The sequence below is a fragment of the Microcaecilia unicolor genome, chromosome 4, assembly GCF_901765095.1.
Source record: "Microcaecilia unicolor chromosome 4, aMicUni1.1, whole genome shotgun sequence".
NCBI lineage: Eukaryota > Metazoa > Chordata > Amphibia > Gymnophiona > Siphonopidae > Microcaecilia > Microcaecilia unicolor.
In genome coordinates, this window is record NC_044034.1 from 265927351 (window position 1) to 265941681 (window position 14331).

Consider the following 14331-nt stretch of genomic DNA (forward strand, 5'->3'; position numbering starts at 1 on the left):
CCACCTTCTAATCAGAAGAACCAACAGTAACGGATGGATGTAGTTCAATGGAGCAATACTAGTTATGAATATGATATCAAACACTGAGCAAAGATTTTGTTCATAATGTTTCAAATTTGTACAAGTGTTGGTGATATTCTTATAAAAATATTTTTTAAATATAACATTTTCCAAATATATGTACATAGCAGTTTCCTTCTTATCCACAAATGAAGTAATGTGTGTGTAGGAGTAAGTTCACTTCCAGTTTTGGCCCCACCCCCCACAGTACACTCTATCCCCAGATACATTTCATTTTCGTCTACAAATTAAGCCCTGGCTCTTCAAATGCTTTTTCGCATTGAAAGTGAAGAATGTGTTGTGTGGATCCATGAAAAAAGCTTCCATGCTAATGGAATTTTGTATTATATATTTTAGACAGGAATGTGAAAAGCGTACAAGGGTATGAAACTTTCACAACAGCAAGTCAAATGAAGTTTAATGACAGGGTGGCTGTGTCCTTAGTGCTGCGCTGACTCATTCATTAAATATGCATATATGTATGTAAATTAAATATAGAACAATACATTTTAGATTAGATTTACCTTATCTGAATTTCTTTTCAGATAAGTTATTAGAAGTAGTCCCAGGAATGAATAACACAATTATAAATCCACTGCAGCTTGGAAGCTCAGGGCATACTACAATACAGAACTGACAGTGCCATAAAGTATCTCTAACAAGTTGGTGACAAAAGAACAGCTGTGTTAATATGTCAAAGAAATAAACACACTAAGTGGAAAAACTAGAAACATTATGCAGGAAATCCTGTTACAATGTTTACCAAGCACTGCTAAGAAGGTGAGGCTGCAAACTGGTAAAAATACTGCCTAGGACAGGATTATTATAAGACATGACTAAATCTACATGAGAAAGACGGACCTGCCATATTCCAGATACTCACAAGCTAAAGATCTCATGTTGGAGATGACATGGGTAACTATTTTACTTCTACTTCTGAGATAAATCATTATTACTTGAGCTTGAAAATAATTTACCTTTCCATCACACTTCTTGTGTTGGGACTATGGAATATGCAACATGAGGTTTCATTTTTAACTCTACACATGCCAGTTAGAAAGAGACAGAGCATATACTGGTTTATATTTGAGCCAGAGCAAAATGTCTCTCCTTCCCCCCTCCCCTCCTCTCATGGTGTCTGGCATTTCTCTCCTTACATTCCTCTCCCGGATCAACCGATGCCAACATAAAAATCATCACAATCAGCAAGTGTGGGTCCATTCTCAAGGCCTACTGGTTCCATCCCCCCTCCAAAACTTTGAACAGGACTGTTCGGAGAGGGCAGGAGTCGGTAGGCCTTGAGCATGCATAGATGCTTAATGGCTCACCGGCCAACTGTGATTTTTGCCGACACAAAAATCACAGTTGGCCAGTGAGCCATTAAGCATCTATGCATGCTCAAGGCCTACCGACTCCTGCCCTCTCCGAACAGTCCTGTTCAAAGTTTTGGAGGGGGGATGGAACCAGTAGGCCTTGAGAATGGACCCACACTTGCTGAATGTGATGATTTTTATGTTGGCATCAGCCAACCAGTGAAAAGCAAGTAAGGAGAGAAATGCCAGACACCATGGGGGTGGTGGTGGGGGTGGAGGTGAGGATGAGAGAACCACGGGGGACAGAGGAATATAAACTCTCAGTTTATATTCAAAGTCAACCGTTCTCTCTCCCCCCCACCCCCGCCAACCATTTTAGGGGGGGGGGGGGGGAAACTTACCTTGGTTTATATTCTCATATATACAGTAGTCTGTCCATCTACTAGCTAATCACTCCTGTAAATTATAATCTCATTCATTCACCATTCTCTAACTTTTCTCTAGCATGAATTGTCCTGTAAATATCCTCTGGAGAATGTAAAATTAAATTTTTAACAAATATTTTCTATTAACACCATACCTTTGTATGAGCTTCATCTTACCAGGACTCAGTCCCAATCAAGTACCAAAGCTCTCTCTACATTTTTCTTCTAAAAACTCAGAAAGATCACATTATTAAAATAATGGAAAAAATTAGAACTGTACACTAAAAGCTATTTTGAAAGTAACCGTTTACCAAAATGCTATTAACTTTTTGCTACTTTCTAATACATATTCCTGAAGATTCAGACACTGTATATATATATTTAAAGTAAACGAGAAAGAATTCTTACATAGGTCTTCATACTTGCAGCTGCTGCACACCTATTACAATGATCTTCTGCAGAACCATCTCACGCTGCCTTGGAATGGGACAAGGAACAGCAGCAGTTTCATGACTCACATAGCAGCCCCACCCTCCCTCTGCACTTGGACAGCAGCACGCCTTAGGAATACCTGATCCAAAAACAGAAAAAAAAAAACAGTATAATATGCAGCACACCCATCAAATTATGAATGGTTCTTCAGAATGCTGAGTTTGTCACCAACGGTTTTGTCCTTAGGACTTGACTGCATTGCCAGCAGCAGTTGGTGACAAGTACCAACTCACTTTCTTCTTTTGAAAATGACTGGTAAGCAGTCACTACAGACATTCACTGAGAAGGCAGGCTGTGGCAGCACACTTTACAAGACACATCATGCTACTTGCAAAGAGTAAATCATTATTAATGGCACCAGCTCAGGCTGCATTGTCTGCTATCCATTATACACATAAGATCCAAGACCCCAGGACTAGAAACAGAGGCAGCCTGGCCAGTGCTCATCATCATGGCAGCAGCATAAGTGCCCCCTCCCTTTCCTTTATGTCAAAGCCTGATTTCAAGCCCAGATCAACGAACCCCATAATCAATACCATTCGACAGGCCATGGGCCTGGCCATTGACAACTACGTATAGACTCCCCCACCACTTTCAGGAGGACACCAATAAGGCAATCCCTGGCAATGCAGCAGTGGCAGTAGCAACATGAAAAAGAGACGGCTGGCTATTGCCGGCTTCCATGATCAGTGTTCTTTCTTGGACTTGAAACTTATCTTTTCATAAGTTATGACATAAATGAGTGATCTTTCTAAACCATGCCAAAGAAGTTCACCACTTACAACTCTCAAATTTAAAGCTCTGCAGCATTCTAAAGCTAAGATAAAACTCTGATTTAATCTGGAGGAATAGTTTAGGAAGTTTGGGGTATGGGATGGCTCAGAGCAGTATGTAATCCCTGTGCAAATAGCCATAACAATTTGTTGGAGAACTTGTAAAGCCATGCGGGCAGAGTCTGAAGAGAAGCCACCTAATGCTTTCAAAGCTTATACAATCTTCCGTTGTTGTTTGGAAAATACTTTCAATGGAAGGTTTACAGAATACTGTGCAAAGTGGATGCAGAGCATAAAATGGCATATCTGATTTTGGCTTTCTCCCTACATGTTAGAATCCGAGTAAATCTTGCATTTGTGGTCATGAACAGATGGGGGGTGGGGAGAGTCATGGTGAGTAGCTTCTCATTGCCATCATAATTATCTTCACACTAGAACCTCCTGTGTACTTTGTTCATCGCTTCCTCTCTGTTATTTACAAATGACAAGACAAGCCAGATTCAAACAATGTCCATAATTCAAACATGAGAGATACAGGGTAATTTTATAAAGAGGACACCTAGCCAGACATGAATGTATCTTAAGAATAGGCATACTCCCCTCCGAAGGGACACCACCTTGTAGTGGGGGAGGGGCTTCTGTGTTTCAATGACTCAGAGGGCTATGCTGAAGGGTTACCCATATCAGACAGGCCTCTGAGGAGAAACCAGACAAAGAGTGTCCCAAACTAGGGAGAGTGGAAAGATGGTGACCTGAAACTCGTACGCTCAACGGCCCAGCTGTCCTCTGAAGTTCTGTCTTTGTTTACTTGAAATTTCCTCTCTGAATTTGCAGTTACCTTAACTGAGAGGAAGGGGACAATGGGGGGTCAGCCGCCGATGACCAGCGTTTTGTCCCCTGTGCAGCAAGTGTGGGACCGCTAAGCGACGAGCTGCCCACAGATGACTGGGTTGATGAGTCCTTTGATTAGTGCCGGCGAAGGAGCGTCGATGCTCTTGGACCTGGAAACAACTTCATCGCTCCCGAGTCATTTAACCACCATGTCCAAAGGAGTGGAAGAGTGAGTTAGGAATGTATGCTGAAACGGAAGTCGTTTACAGCTGAACCCATGTCAGTGGTGCCACTCCTAAACCCGCAAGAGCTATCAGCTTGGAGTTTTTGGCTCCCGTGGAGGTTACATTGAATATCATCTGGAAGGCGCTCCAGGACCTAGCGGTGGTAGTAAATGATTTTGCTTCAGATATAATCTTATTAGTGAGCCACATGGATAATCGAATCCTTTGAGAATGAAAAATTGATACAGCAAATGAAGTTCTACAGGAGTAGGAAACGGTTAAGATTTTGAAAATGATAATAGACCAGAAAAATTTGAACAAAATGAATATTATTATAGATGATTAATATCGAGATTGTTGTTTTCCCATAGTTCCGGGTATGACTCAAATATTTTTCCTCTGAAATGATTCCTCTTAGTATATTAATTCAAAAGGAGTGAAGCCTGTGAAACTGGGATTACCTTAATCAGTGGGAATTGGATTAGAGATTCAAGTGTTTGTATTGTTAAATAATTTCTGGTTTTAAAAGAGAAAAAAATGAAATCAAGTGTATTATTTCCACTAATATTGGACAATAAGTATGTTTCCAACTAAATTAATTGACTATACACCGTCTTGGGTTTGAAGAAGCCAACCAGACGATCACTGTGGAATAATGATTCAGATAAATAATAACTGGGGATAATCAGGTTAATACCACGTTTTCCTTGTTTACTGTTGTTTAATTGATCTCCTTGTCTTGTTTCACTCTCCCTATTTATTTTGTGGTCTAAGAAAGAGAAAGATTGTATATAATCCATTTATCTAGTTGAGATTGTTTTCCTTTAATATTGTATTAATGTACAGTCATCTCTGTATTACTGTTTGCAAGTGACCCTTGTAAAATGAAAAATTATAAATAAATGATTAAAAAAAAAAAAAAGGTATACTGAGTCAGACCAATGGCCTATTTAGTCCAGTATCCTGCTTCCAACAGTGGCCAATCAAAGCAGAAACCCAAATAGTAGCAACATTCCATGCTACCAATCCCGGGATAAGCAGTGGCTTCCCCCATGTCTATCTCAATAACAGATTATGGACTTTTCTTCCAGGAACTTGTCCAAACCTTTTAAAAAGACAGATATGCTAACTGCTGCTACCACATCCTCTGGCAACAAGTTCCAGAGCTTAACTATTCTTTGAGTGAAAAAATAGTTCCTCCTATTTGTTTTAAAAGTATTTCCATGTGACTTCATTCAATGTCCCCTGGTCTTTCTACTTTTTGAAAGAGTGAAAAATCAATTCATTTCTACTCATTCTACCCTACACAGGATTTTGTAGACATCAATCATATCCTCCCTCAGCCATCTCTTTCATAAGCTGAAGAGTACTAACATCTTTAGCCTTTCTTCATATGGGAGAAGTTCCATCCCCTTTATCATTTTGGTTGCTCCTCTTCTAATTCATCTGCCATTCGGATGCCCAGTCTTCCAATTTCCTAGGTCTTCCTGCACTTTTTCACAGTTCACATGTGTTTTAACACCTTTGAATAGTTTTGTGCACTCATCGTTTTGATTTCCAGATCATTTATAAATATATTAAATAGCACCAGTCCCAGTAGAAATCCCTGCGGCACTCCACTATTCACTTTCCTCCATTGACAGAAATGGCCATTTGACCTACCCTCTGCTTTCTGTCCAATAACAGATTCCTAATCCACAGAAGGACAATACCTCTTACCTCATGACTTTTTAAATTTTCTCAGAAGTCTCTCATGAGGAACTTTGTCAAAAGCTTTCTGAACATCTAGATACAATACATCAACCGGCTCACCTTTATCGACATGTTTATTTGCGCCTTCAAACAAATGAAGCAAATTGATAAGGCAAGACTTCCCTTGGCTGAACCCATGCTGACTGTACCAATAAACCATGTTTGTCTACGTGTTCTGTAATTTTATTCTTTATAAGAGTTTTCACTATTTTGCCTGGCACTGAAATCAGACTTACCAGTCTGTAATTTCCTGATCACCCCTGGACGATATTCAACATAAAGGAATCTTTCACTTGCTCATCTTCCAATGTGGTATATATCATTCAGTGTAAAAAATGTAACGAAGGATGCTATATTGGAGAAACAGGCCAGATGCTTAAGACAAGATTCAATTTACATAGACATCACATGAACAATACTGATGCCAGTAGGGCTCACACCCCTGTTGGTCAGCACTTTACAGGACCAGGACACTGTACCAGTGATTTCACAGTGAGAATCCTGAAAGGTAACTTTAAAACAACACAGGAACGTAAGACCTTTGAAGTCAGAATGATTGACTATTTTGACACCCAACAGACAGGACTTAACAAGGATCTTATAAACCATAAAGTTGTATTTCTCTGTTTCTCACCCTCCCCTCAACTACCCACACCCATCCTGTTAGACTATCAATTGAATGCTTTGATGTCCCCATGCATACCTCCCACCCACCCTATTAGACTGTCAATGAAAGGCTTGGATGCTTCACTTATATATACTGTCAGCTAGCACATTTGCTTATTTCCGATCTGACGAAGAAGGGCAACCTTCGAAAGCTAATCAAGAAATGTATTGACTCACACTCGAGGCTGAACGCTCTGGTGGCGCTGGATGTTATTCTCTTTCTTAGTATTTACATATCGGAGAGAAACCTAATGCCTCACACTAACAGAAAAGGTGTGGTGAGGAATACGCCGTCGGTGCTCCTCACCTCTACGCCTCTCCAAGCAACGCTGGATCGCTTTGTCACGAGCTGCCCTAAAGAATGATGCTGAAGGAGCGACGCCATTCCAGGCTGTTGAAACATCTCTTTCACCGCCGGAGTTTAACACCCCGCCGTGTCCTGCTCATGAGAGAGGGAGGACGTAGGACCTGATCTCATCGGAAGGCGACGGAGACAGGCCCGAAGACGATGGCGCCACACCAGAACGAGCAGAGGAATTATCTTTGGAGTTATCTACTCCACCGGTGGTAACGCTGGATACAATTTGGAAGGCTATTCAGGGCCTGACAAAAATAGTGACGAATACTGCCCAGGAGACCAGACTTCTAGTGAGTAAAGTAAATACCTTGACAGATATAGTGGAGAAAGTAAAAACTGAGTATACAGCAAAGTTTGAGTCAGTTGAAACAGATTTAACAACGCTGAAAGCAGTTAATACGACTTTAATAAAAGATAAAACGTTGATGATGAGGAAAATAGAACAAATTGAAAACTATAATAAACGTTTTAATCTAAGGATTTTGAATTTCCCATTGGTAGATGGTATTGCCCCAATGGAACTATTTCGAAAATATCTAATTGAGGTTCTACAATATTCCCCCTCACTTATACCTCCATTGAGCAAACATTTTTTACATTTCCTTGCAAAAGAAAAGTCAGGGGGAATTGAGGGAAGAAACTCAAGTTGAAGTTGGACATAGTTTACAAGATTTAACAGCATTCTTGGAACAGTCTTTGTCAGTGTCAAACACTTCTAATTTCTTTTGTCTTCGAGCACGATAAGAATTAATTATTAAAACTATACTTTAAGAATTCTAAGAAGACTTTCTGTGGCTCAAGGCTTTGGATATTTCCGGATGTTACAAAGACTACACAGGATAAGAGAAAATTATTTCTATCATGGAGGGAAGAAACCAGGGCACTAGGAGCCACTTTTTTGCTGGCATACCCATGTAAATGTTTAATTAAATATTTGAATGTAAAATATGTCTTTTTTTGAACCAGATCAGTTAAAGTTTTTTCTGGAACAGAAAAAGCTTTCCAATGTAAACCCAGCATAGTTTGAACATACTGTTAACATGGGAAAAAGAGGGTAGAATATGAGTCAGGCCATTTTTCTTTATTATATATATCTTATGTTCTCCTGGTTAAAAGACTAACCCCCCACATGTAGTGGTCTAAGGAAGAGTAGAAATTATGATGTATAACTGTTTGATTTATGGAAGAGAATTCTTTATTTGACTATTACTATCTCTGTTTTTCCTGATACAAGATGTATATTCTTGTAAATTGTTAAAACTAACTAACTAAATAAATAAAAAAAAGAAATGTATTAAGTTATGTCCAATAAAAAAGATATCATCTTATTTTATTTTCCATGTTTTATTTTGTTTGATTTCTATTGATGACAGGATACAAATCACTTAAAAGCAGATCAGCAATTTCATGTTTGAATTCTTTCAGTATCCTTGGAAGCATGCCAACTAGTCCAGGTGATTTATTACTCTTTAACTTGTCGATTTGGCTCGGTACATCTTCCAGATTCACAGAGATTTCCTTTCAGTTCCTCCGCATCATCACTCTTGAAAACCATTTCCAGTACAGGTAGATCTCTTATACGAAGCCTAGCATTCATTTAATCTCTCTGCTATGGCCATTTCCTCCGAGCGCCCCTTTTGCTTCCTTTTGTCTCACGGATTCCCTCTCAGGCCTTCTGCTACTGATGTACCTGAAAAAGGTGTTACTATGACGTTTTGTCTCTGTGGCAAGTGCTTTGTATCTAAGCTTGGCAGTACTTACATTGCTTCTTATTTTCTTTATTCAGATCCTTTTTCCATTCTTTGAAGAATGTTCTTTTAGCTCCAATAGACTTCTTTAACTTCACCTTTTTTTTTTTACCATGCTGGCTGTCATTTGCTCATCTTTCTACCTTTGTTAAAACATGGAATATACCTGGTCTGGGCTTCCGCGATGGTATTTTAAAACAACATTCATGCCTGATTTGTGGCCGATCCCTTTAGTTTCTTTTTAAATATTTTCCTCATTTTGTCATAGCTGCTCTTTCAAAAATTAAATGCTGCTTTAGTAGATTTCCTTAGCGACTTTACTACAGATATCAGTTCAAATTTGATCATGTTATGATCACTGTTTCCCAGTGGATCCAACACCATTACCACTCATACCATGCCTTGCATTCCACCAAGGACCAGATCTAAAATAGCTCCCCCTCTTGTCAGTTCCTTCAAGAAACAGTCATTTATTACATTTCCCTAGTACTCCCTGATGTAACATTTATCTAGTCAATATTGAGGTAGGGAATGAGGCTCGATATACTGCTTTTCTGTGGTTTTTGCAACTACATTCAAAGCGGTTTACATAGTATATACAGGTACTTATTTGTACCTGTGGAAATGGAGGGCTAAGCGACTTGCCCAGAGTCACAAGGAGCTGCAGAGGGAATCAAACCTAGTTCCCCAGGATCAAAGTCCGCTGCACTACCCACTAGGCTACTCCTCCACACACAATTGAAATCACCCATTATTATTGCCCAATTTGCCAGCTTTCATAATTTCTGTAAACATTTCTTCATCTGTCTGTTCATTCTATCCTGGGGAATGGTAGATTGCATTACTAAAAGCCCATATACACCTATCACCAAATAACAAACTCCTTACATCGCCCGACACTAGCTGTGTTTCTGTGTATCTATCAATGTTTTTACTATTATTCATTATTTAGTATTTATTTTATATGGAGTTTGATTTTTATTTCATTGTTTTACTGTTTTAATATAATTTATTATTTGGCAGCCCTTGTGGGTGAAACACGGCCAGTGTCGGGAGATGTAAAGAGTTTGTTATTTGCATTAATAAAAGTCCATATACACCTATCACCGATCTGCTTTTATCTTTTCCATCTTGGAGTTTGTGGATCGTCTGCCTTTCTGTTTTCTGGGGAATGGTAGTACAGTCAGTGGTGTGCTGGTAAATGTTTAACAACAGGCTCTCTCCCCGGTCCCCCTCTGCAACCCCCCCCCCCCCAAATTGCAGAGCTGGCTATAGCCGGGGAGAGAGCCGGGGGGGGGGGGGGGGGGGGACAATGCATTACTCCAGGAAAAAAAAAAATTAAATGATCCCAGGTTCCAATCTAATTCATGTTTAATGTGCAATAAAATGCCATAAATAAGTAAATAAATATAAACTTTTAATGTTGAGCACCTGATTCTCAAAGTGACCATATTCCAAACACTATAATGAAAATAAAATTATTTTTTTCTACCTTTGTTGTCTGGTGAATGTTTTTCTGATCATGCTGGCCCAGTATCCGATTCTGCTGCTATCTGTCCTCTTAACTTCTGTTTCCAGGGCTTCCTTTCCATTTATTTCTTTCCTTTCCTCCTTTCTTCTTCATTTCTGGTCCTCAGCTTCTGCCTATTTTCTTTATCCATGTGCAGTTCTTCTCTTCCTTTTCCCCTCATCTCATCTCCTTCCTCACTCTTCCCTCCCCTCCATCCATGTCCAGCATTTCTTCTCTCTCCCCTCCTCTCCCCTGCCCTCCATCCACCCATGTCCAGCGACCCTTCTCTCCCCCTGCCCTCCATCCACCCATGTCCAGTGACCCTTCTCTCCCCTGCCCTGCATGCACCCAGCGACCCTCCTCTCCCCTGCTCTCCATGCACCCATACCCAGTGACCCTCCTCTCCCCTGCCCTCCATCCACCCATATCCAGTTACCCTCCTCTCCCCTTCTCTGCATGCACCCATGCCCAGCATGCACCCATACCCAGTGACCCTCCTTTCCCCTGCCCTCCATCCACCCATGCCCAGCAGTGACCCTCCTCTCCGCTGCCCAGCATGCACCCATACCCAGTGACCCTCCTTTCCCCTGCCCTCCATCCACCCATGTCCAGCAGTGACCCTCCTCTCCCCTGCTGCCCTGCATGCACCCATACCCAGCGACCCTTCTCTCCCCTGCCCTGCATGCACCCATACCCAGCGACCCTCCTTTCCCCTGCCCTCCATCCACCTATGTCCAGCAGTGACCCTCCTCTCCCCTGCCCTGCATGCACCCATACCCAGCGACCCTTCTCTCCTCTCCATCCACAAATGCCCAGCAACTCCCTTCTCTCCCCTGCCACCCCCTCCTGAGTTGTTCGGCGAATTCTCCTCCCTCCCTCCAGATCCGGTCCCTCACGTCACCGATCTGACTCTTTGAATTCTTTGGGGTAGGCAGTCTTGCCTGCCCGCTGCCAGTGCTGACTCTCCCCCGCTGGCGCTGCCGGTTTGTGCTTCAAAATGGCCGCCGAGACTTACAAGTGCGGCCTCCAAGACTTCAGCAGGGCCCTTAGTTTAGTGTGTGTGTGTATATTAGTTAAAGTTGCTGTTTTATCTGTACACCTTGACTGCATAAAAATACATGCTCAAATTCCTCAACATTAACCCTAAACTATGCAAAAACATACAATAAACTCTTTACTACGTTGAAAAAAAAAAGTATCAGAATGTTTTCCTGCATACATACTATATCAAATCTGAAATCAATATACATAAATCCACAGAAAACTAGAATTACATTTTAAGTACCAGTAAATTTCTCTATACCCTTTCTTTGCTTTTTTGGATTCCAGCTATATACTGAGCTTAGGATTTAAACATATTGTTCACAATAACTTCATAGTCCCTTTCCTGAAAGGAAACACCCAATAAAAACACAGCACTCTGTATATATAATTAAGATTATTTTTCCCTATTAGCATCACTTTGCACTTGTCCATATTTATAAATTTACAGATGCCCGGTTTCCCAGTCTCCAATGGTCTTCCTGCAAGTCCTCTAATTACTTTCAATAATTTTGCATTATCTGCAAATTCAAATCACCTTCCTCAATGATCTGGAAAAAAAAGAAAGCAGCTAGCTAAAACATACTAGTTCCACTATTTACCTCTCTGCTGGGAAAAAAGCTGGACTACTTCTTCTGTGTCCTATTTTTAAACCAGTTACTAACCTATAAATAGGTCTGTTATGAGGAACTTTGTTAAGTGCCTTCTCAAAATCCAGATACACTATCAACCAGCTCATATTTATCCACGTCCTTATTTATACTATGGAATGGCAGCCAGAAAATTTTGTTGTGTCATTTTCCATGTTTAAGCAAATTGTTTTGTTTTACTTGGGGTTTTCTGGCCATTTTGACAGGTTTTAATAATAGGGTTCACTATTTCAAAAAGAGGCTCTTTCCCCCGACTTTGAGGTTGCATGGTTGTTCCACTATTAAGAAATAGCAAGCATTATTTCCAATGTGCACACTATTATCAGCAAACGACAAAACAAATGAGTTTTCTGCTTGTTCTCATTGGTAGCAAAATACAATACGTCATTGCAACTTACAGCCCATCCTTAAATTTATACCTCAAAAGCACTGATAAGCAAGGCAAACTTCTCTCTGCTAAATCCATGTCAGCTCTTCCCCAGTAAGCCATGTTTATCCATATATCCAGCAATTTTAACACTACATTCTCCTATTTTGCCTTTGGGGTGTCCCTCTAAGTTTGTGTGTTGTGTCCTATTCACATCAAATTTTCAACATCCATCAGAGGGATGAAAAGGGCCATGAAAGGGATATTTATGAGGAACCCAGCACACATGGCTAACACACTTCCTAAAAAGTAGTTTCCATTAGAGGTACATGGAGTTTGCTACTCTCCATTAAAGTCCGCAACTGCACCAGAGGACTGATCTTAAACTGGTAATATGTAGCCTGTGGAATTGTACAGTAACTTAGAAATAAATCCTAGTATAATTTTCATACCTTCCAGTTTAAAAATACAATTCAAAATGCATTAACTTATGAGTTTGTTTTTCTGATCTACACATCATATGATACATTTTCAGCATAAAAGAACTGTAGAACTATTTAAAAAGTAATTAAGAACAGGAAACCAAAAGGGCTTAATAGCAATTAACGAAACAGCCATAAGTTGCCCAGTGGGATGGTGCAGTTTTTGCTCATTCTTTTTGGCAGAACAGCTCAAGCTTTTTTTCAAGCTTTTTAAGTTGCTTGGGTACCATCTATGGACTCCAGCTTTCAATTCTTGCCACAAATTTTCCTACTGGATTCAGTCTCAGCTTTGACTAGGCCAGTTGAGAGTATTCACTTTTTTTTTTTTCTTACTGAGCCATTCCATTTGCTTTGTGCATAGGATCATTTATCCACTAAAAGGCAACTTCTGCCAAGTCCCAGACCTGAAACAGATTTTCCTCCATGAACTGCACCACCACCTACCTTTCCCTCGATCCTTTTAAGTCTCCCTGTCCTCACTGTTACAAAGCATCTCCACAACATAATGCTGCCGCCATGCTTTACTAAAGGGATGGTATTAGCAGGGCTATATGCTATGTTTTATGCCCCACATATTATTCAGCATTGAATCAGAAGAGCTCCCCTTTTATCTCATCAGACTGCAAAATCTACTCCATAAGTAAGCAGTGTACCTTAAGTGTTTTCCTGCATATGCTATACAACACATCATATGACTTTTTTTCAGCTCTCTTCCTTCTTGCCACCTTCCCATAAAGGCCATATTTTGTAAAGCAAACTTGAAATTGCTGAACAGTGAAAATATTCCCCAGTTTTAGCCCAAAACCTTGGTAGTTCTTTCAAAGTAATCTTAAGCTTCACAGTGACACTCTTCAACAATTTCCTTAACACAAAGCTACTTCATTTGGATGGGTGGCCTGATTGGCATCACCAACATGCAGCCTCAAACTGTTTCCACTTTACAATAGTGGGCCTGATACATGCCCCAAGGGATATTCAAACACACTGACATTTTCTGATAGCCTTTCCCCAATCTGTCCTCTGATTAACTATCCTGGAGCTTTCAGTTGCTGTATTCAGCATTTTTAGGTCTTTGCTTCAGTCTTTACCCATGAATGTTTGAATCAGCTCAAATAAAGGGGAGGCTCTATGCAATGCCAGGCCATGAGGTGAATTTTCAGCCATGCATCTCCCACAAAACGGGAGGCTCAAGGCCCCCCCCCCCCCCCCCTAAACAGTCCAGCATCTCTCCTTCTCCTTCCTACACTCTTCAGGTCAGCATCCACTTTCCCCTCCATACCTCCAAACCAAGTCGGCATCTCCTTTCCCTTGCCCTACTCTCACCTCATGTCCAGCATCTTCCCCCTTTTTGCTACCCTACCTCTTCCTGGACCCAGACTGAACTTGAAATCAGCTTGGCCTTTTAACAGAGGCCCATGCTCAAACACTGTTATGTCACACCTCCCTTCAACAATGGAATTACAGACCAAGGGCGGGGGGCACGCAGGATGTGCCTACTTGAGCACAGGTCTACATTAAAAGGTTGGATGCAACTTCAGCCCTTGTCTAGTCAGAGACAGGGCAGCAGGGTCCTGGAAGGGGGGAGATTTTGGACACAAGATGGAAGGAGGGGAGAGGAGACAATAGTCTCCTACCACTC

At 40.9% G+C, this 14331-nt stretch overlaps 1 protein-coding gene across 5 annotated transcripts in view; it reads right to left on the bottom strand.

Annotated features, from left to right (window-relative positions):
• Positions 1-14331, bottom strand: part of TMCO3 (transmembrane and coiled-coil domains 3) — a 159769-nt gene that overhangs the window by 123881 nt on the left and 21557 nt on the right. For 4 of the 5 annotated variants that reach the window (XM_030201498.1, XM_030201502.1, XM_030201501.1 and 1 more), the window contains one exon: positions 2207-2369. The gene's annotated coding sequence lies outside the window, so the exon portion shown is untranslated. Of the gene's footprint in view, positions 1-1953; positions 2024-2206; positions 2370-14331 lie in introns of all 5 variants that reach the window. The other variant, XM_030201499.1, reaches the window with a different exon arrangement.